At 41.5% G+C, this 7,059-nt stretch overlaps 1 pseudogene; it reads left to right on the top strand.

Annotated features, from left to right (window-relative positions):
- The first annotated feature begins 3,005 nt into the window (after positions 1-3,005).
- LOC143036069 (uncharacterized) lies at positions 3,006-5,843 on the top strand (annotated as a pseudogene).
- Positions 5,844-7,059: the final 1,216 nt, after the last annotated feature.

The raw sequence follows: 7,059 nt of genomic DNA on the forward strand, positions 1-7,059 counted from the left end.
GAGGAAGTGGCTAGTAAGTTATTGTTTGCAAATAGTATTGCACTTTTGGCTATATCAGAGGAGGGTCTAAGGCAGTTAATGTCGGATTTTGGGAATGTATGTAATCGGAGGAAGTTGACGGTGAATGTGGGCAAAAGCAAGTTTGTGGGATGTATAAGGGTGGCAGTAAGTTGGAGGTAAGTTAAAGGAGAGTGACTAGAGGGAGCGGATAGTTTTGTGTATTTAGGCTCACATGTTGCAGGTATTGAGTGAGTCGAGGTGGAGGTAAACTGTAAAGTGAATGAAGCAAGTAAATGTCTCGGGGGGGGGGGCGGATGAAAAGCGTCATGAGAAATAGGTATCTGGGAATGGACGCAAAAAGAGGGGACTATATGAAGGGGTGATCCTGACTACATTATATAGGGCAGGTACTTGGAATGCAAGGGAGGCAGAAAGAAGGATTATAAATGTATTTTGAGATGAAGTGCTTGAGAAGTGTGGTGAGTGTTACGAGGATAGTTAGAGTGAAAAACGAAAAGGTGAGGAAGAGAGTGGACGGAAAGGGAACTGGCAGATAGTGTTGATGAAATAATACAAGGCTGGTCTGGACATCTGGAAATAATGGGTGAATAAAGACTTGGAAAAAATGTGGAAAACAGAGATGGATAGAGTGAATTTGAGGGAAAGACAGAGAATGAAGGTAGGGGGGGGGCTTGGGATAAAGAGGAATGTCTGTTGAGCAAGGAGAGAAAGAGTAAGGGATAAATATGAACGGGGCCTGGTTAAGAGTGGGTGATGAATTGATGAGGACCGAAGGGATTTCTCCTCGTCATCTCTAATTACTCGGGAATGGACGAGGAATAAAGGTCGCTCTTTAAAGGAAGCGGTGGGAGTAAACCAACTTCGGCTGTCAGGTCCTAATATGAAGGTGCTGTGTCTTGCTGCATTACTTCTGACTCAGGCAGTGAACGGATGGGGTGGGGGGTCGCCCTTCATCCAGAAGGAGCTAAGATAAAAGGGAAACAGATGGATGCGGGGATGAGTGGAGGGTTTGGTGCATGCCTTGGATGACCAGCCCTTATAAGGGGGACAAAGACTTTTGGTATAGAGATAGACTTTCATGCTGATAACATTACATTTTTCTACCTTCATTCTCTAGACATCATTCTCAAACTGAGCTTCGTTGTTCTAAAAATTTGAATGATCGCTGCATGAGATTTAACTTTTGACTTTTCTATCATATCTATCTAGAGCAGAGAAAACTTAATGTCGTTCATCGCCACTAAGAGTCAGTTTCTCTACCTCTCCACTTGACTCCATCTTTCACAGAGATACCCCGTTTTCTTTGATGGCACATAAACACCCTTCACTGGTCAGTTCAATTAGAAAACTTATATCTCATCTATTGGAGGACAAAATTCAATGAAACTAGGCGTTCTTTACTGTTCTCAGAATTTCCAAAGTACATTTCATCTACTGACCCTTTCTAAGGAACGTATTCCCTCTTTCAAGTCGTCCGCTTGTTTGGGGTGATTCACCCCACTCAGATCTCCTGATCTAGATAAAGCCCAAAGCCTTCTGCCTTATCAACAGTTCTTTCTGGCGAAATTCAGCCTCCCCTTGCCCGCCGCAACACTGTACTGTATATCTATCTCTTTTTTATCGCTGTGTTCATGGTCACTGTTCATAATTTAGCAGCTGCGTGCCGCCCCTTCTTAGGACACATTGCAACACTAAATCATGTGAAACGTCTGTTATTTTTCTGTGCAATTATCGCAAAAGTCGTTTTGTATTCTGTTTCTACTGGTTGGCTCTGGAATTCCTCCACCCACCCCATCACCTATGCTGCTTTTCTACGAAGACTCGGACTCTCAAATGGGGAATTTCAATACCCTTTCTCTTCCCTGCTCAACAGGCATTCTTCTTATACCCAAGGCTCCCTTCACCCAATCCATCCATCCTTGTATACTATACGTTTTCCTCCCCGGAGAAGCTATGTGCGAACCTTTTATTTGTGTACCCCCTTCCCCCCCGCCGACACACACACACACACACTTTGTGCCACTGTCTGGTGTGTGGTTAAAGCCTCATATTTACTCTCCTGATCTCACGCACTCTTTCTTATATCACCACCAAGATACATCTCGATCCAAGGTGCATTCTACACTTTACAGCCACTCTTTAAATGTGTCGACGGAGTAGGTAACATCACACGGCCTGAAAACTGATTTTTATTTTTATTTTATTTTATTTTATTTTATCTATCTATCTATTTATTTATTTATTTGTTTATTTATTTTTGCCTAGCGAGTGCTACAGATAAATGCAATTGTCCGATGGTAACCAGGATCAAAGGGTCAATACCCTTCAGGACGGAAGAGGAAATACTGTTGACTTTTAGTAGAAGTTTTCAACGATCCGACTCATTCACCGTTTAAAAATACGATTAAATGGTCCGAATCCTCCACTTCTCTCCGATTCCCTATAGTGACAGTTACCTGCCCCAACAGTTCTTTAAGCCCATAGGGCAAAGGTGACGGCTTCGGCCACAGGTACGTCCCTCCTTAAATTTTATGAGTGATCGTCCACAACTCAGCTAGCATCGCATCTAAGGCGAAAGAAAACCAAAAGAATGTAAATGTCGTCAAGTTATACAAAGTGTTTTGCTCCCTGAATCTGTTTCTAGTCGTCTGGTTTCGGAGGACTTGAAGGAGTTGAGTTGACATTCCACCTCATTTCTCCCTCCTCACCCAACACGATCTACCCCAAACACGGACATCACCGTCAACGTCGGGACGGCGAATCCCGGCCGCAATCCTTCCATTTAGAAACGCCAGCCAGGCTGTCGCCGTGCTTATCAGACCTCACACACCCTGTCGTGTTTATGTTATAATGGTGCTACGGAAAGGTACTGCGACGTTAGTGGGGTTGACGCCCAACACGGAACTCGTCAAAGCTAATTCTAGACTTGACGATTTTTATTAAGCTGTGGGGACGTCACTGATTGATATCTATTTCAGAGGAACATGAAGTATAGGGTGTGCTTCAGCGAAACCTGGTAAGTTTACGAACAAGGTGTAAGCTGAAATTCCCCTTCAATCATACTGTGGGGTAGTTGTGTGACACCGGTTATACCAGGCCATTTAGCATTTGTACTTAGCTGGGTGGAGCCCCATTTACTGAGTAGTTCCGTGTCGAGGGGTGTTTGCTTGTGGGTAAAAACAGGAAGTGTTATTCAGTTTATGACAATAGAGGTGGGGGGAGTCCTGGCACGTTGGCGACTTTTACATATTTCATTCTGGCTGGTGTTAGACCATTTTATCTAGCTGGGAAGGTAGGGGGTCACCACAACAACGAAAGAGTAAGTGAAGACAAGATTCGTTTTGTTTCTTTGCCGGATGACGTTGACCGCGGGTTAAGCGTGGGACTAAAATTATTGTCCTTTGTATTTTTACCGACCAGACGATTGCGCCATCTTTGTTCAGCAAGATATCCTTTTCAGCATTCTAAAGTCCGTCGCTCACGACTCCGGGGTGTGGTCATTTCTTAGCTACTGGCGGATATACATCCGGCTACATCACAGAAGAGCGATCCCAGTCACGCACTCCAAGACTATCCGCACTCGATCATGACCAATATCTGTATTTAGTATTTCTGTCAAAATCGACACCAGAAAATTAGGAGTAATGACTACGGGCACTTCGGGATTTATGAGGTTGTTTTCGGCACAGTAAATCGGTGCAATCCTTTGTTTTATAGAGAAAAAATAACAAAAATGTTACACAAATTTTGCGATACACTAACTTCATATGCAAGCTTTGTTCTGAAATTGTTTCGTTGGTATATGTGGAAAGTTATATGTTGGTTATGATAAGTCAAATGTAAAATAAGTACAAATATCCTGTGTTTATGATATTCAATTAACAGTTAAATGGAAAAGAATATTACCCGCCAAAACTCCAGGTTCATTCCTACAATTAAATTATCTTCCAGGCACTAAACTTTTATTTTCCGTATAAGTTTTGAAAACAATCACGAAAGGAACTCGAGTCTTGATCAGCACAATTGGAGTTCTCAGACACTGATATATTTTCTGTATCTTTTTATTTTTTAAGATTTTAAAGTTATATCTCGTTTTCTTAAATTATATAAAACTATCTTGTAAAATTTTTAAATATGATAATGGTATCACACAACTTCGTAGTAATACATCAACCAGCTGGCGTTGAATGGACAGCTTCTACTCGGCTCCAGATTTTCAGTCAAAATACTCAGTATCACATTTAATGACTCAGAAGTATTGTACGGTCGTATACTATATCTATTTCTCTTCTTTTGACCAACAGTGACCTTATTGCAAATCAAATAGATTTCCAGTCTGAATTCCATTCTTAGCATTTATCCTTGTGAAACTCACGCCATTAACTTAAGGATTACAAAGGCGGAGCATGCCGACAGGAGACCTTTTGGTCCATAACTAGGTCGGATGCGAAAAAAATTATAATAATGATAAATAAATAAATAAAATATATAATAATAGAAATAATAAATAAATGCATAGGTATAGTTAAATAATAAACAAACAGGTAAATAGTAAATAATAATAAATTGACATATAACTAATAAATGTGAATCAAGCAAATAGTAAACAAACAGACAAATGATAAAACTCTTTGAACATGGAGTCCTACTCTCATTGAAGTTGGCGAGTGTGTCTGTTGTTGATGTGGCATATCCAATGACGAATCCAGAGTCAACACTGATTTCCTGTTTACTAGCATGACTCATTGGCGTCAGCGAACTGATTATGACACTTAGAATTCCTCTGGTTAAAAGACACGGTACTCTGGTCAGTATATAAACACTAGATATCACGAAGTACAGGTGGAGATATTCCTGAACTCCATATCTACTAAGTATTTCAGCGGCTTTGACCCATTGTTTTTCGCTCATATTTCCGAAATAACCATTCACATCAGCATGATATATTAGCACAGCCTAATTCACACCCTGCCCTAATTTTTGACGTTATAGTGCATTCACAAGTGTATTTAATTACGGCGTTTACTCTTTATATTTAGTGTGTCGTAGCCGACACCCGTGAAGTAAATCGAACAAGTGAAGTTGTGACGTCATCACAAACTACCTCTTTGTGGTAGTAGCAGGTGGCACAGATGAGGGATTCATTGACGAATCATTTCTGTGCTACCCTGCCAAGAACAAAACAGGAGACTACCATGGTGAAATGAACAGCGCCCTATTCATTCGCTGGCTGACATCACAGCTTTTGCCGGCGCTCGTTGAGCCATCGGTGCTTGGCGCTTGACAGCGCACCCTACCACAGTCAGCTGACCGAGGAGACCCGTTGTCTCACCCCTGCCACAAGAAAAGCGGAGATCGTGAAATGGTTGGAGTGCCGCAGCCTACCATTCCCACCACATGCTACGCGCCCTAAGTTGCTACCGATCTGCAAGGAGAACCGGCCCGTGCCACGCTACACGGTTGACGAAATTATCCGACCATGGGGTCATGAGGTCATCCGTTTGCCACCAGTTCATCTAGAATTAAACGCCATCGAACAAGAGTGGGGCTGCATGAAGCAACACCTGCGTTCAACGTTGCAGCGGTTCACTCGGGCAGACCTGCAAGCGCGGCTCCAGGAGGCAAAGCTTATCGCAACCAAGGAGGTGTGGGTGGGTGCTGTGAGAAGGTACAGATCGTTCGAAGAAGAGTACTGGTCATCGGACAACATATATGAAAGGGTGGAACCCGTCATCATCACCATGGACACCGATGACGAGGATGAACTGTTTATCCATAGTGGTATGGAATGAAATAAAATGCATGTCCAGTTATCATCATAATTTCCCTATCCATCATATGTATAAAATTTTTATTGAATTCCCTCTCCGGGTGCATGGTATTCAATTATTATTACATATTTTTTCTTTAGAGAGAGAGAGAGAGAGAGAGGGGGGGGGAGGAAGGAGGGAAGGGGAGGAGGATGGGATACACGAGGTAATTTGTGATGACGTCACAACTTCACTTTGTTCGATTTACTTCACGGGTGTCGGCTGCGAGACATTTGATGTCAAGAGTAAACGCCGTAAATAAATACACTTGTGAATGCACTATATCGTCAACAATTAGGGCAGGGTGTGAATTAAGCTGTGCTATTATATTATGCTGATGTGAATGGTTATTTCGGAAATATGAGCGAAAAACGATGGGTCAAAGCCGCTGAAATACTTAGTAGATAGGACAAAATAATCTTACTTGGGGACTGTAGGTGTACGAAAAGGGGGTTTTCTACACTGACCAATCGAAATACATTTTCATAATGAGGAACACATTAGAATATAAATGATGTATGATAACTGGGGAATGGGATGATAAATATATTTAGCAAGACGGGATCAATCGTGGTGGTTAGATAAGTATTCACATTTAAGTTTATTGACCAAACTATAGTATACAAAATAATGTTTCATACAACTTCCTTAAAGTTAGTATCGTCCAGTATACAAGTCAGTCACTATGCCGTACATACAATGCGAACTTGCTCCAGTAGATGAACAAGAAAGAAGTACTTTACATTTATTGTTGTGCATTGTACACATTCACACACAAACACGGTCCAAGGAAATGATACGCACTCGCAGGTAAAGTTTAATTACCGCTTGGTAGTCATAGTTAAACAGTGTTCGGATACACATAAATGGTCAAAGGCATAATGTGTAGCATATTAATGAAACAAGGTAACCTTAGTGCTCGGCCTCTGGCGTTAATCGTTCGTACGACAGGACTCAGCGAGACGTTACAGTGCAAGGAGTCGTCTTCATTGAGGGAAGCCCAGGGTCCGAAGGCTGAAGAATTTCTTCCCCCAAATTCGGACGCATAAGTTCCTTGGATACTGTAAACATGGAAATTATCGTTAGTAATTTAGTTTAATATCGGTTTTAGTTAATATATTAATTTTGTTTAAAGTGTGCGAACGACTGCCTACTTTACCTAAGATTTTTTATTTTATTTTATTTTTTGCTTGTAAAGTAGTGTAATAATGATTGTTGGAATACTCCA

This window comes from Oratosquilla oratoria, chromosome 2 (assembly GCF_046742065.1).
Source record: "Oratosquilla oratoria isolate Oo_2021 chromosome 2, ASM4674206v1, whole genome shotgun sequence".
Taxonomy (NCBI): Eukaryota; Metazoa; Arthropoda; class Malacostraca; order Stomatopoda; family Squillidae; genus Oratosquilla; species Oratosquilla oratoria.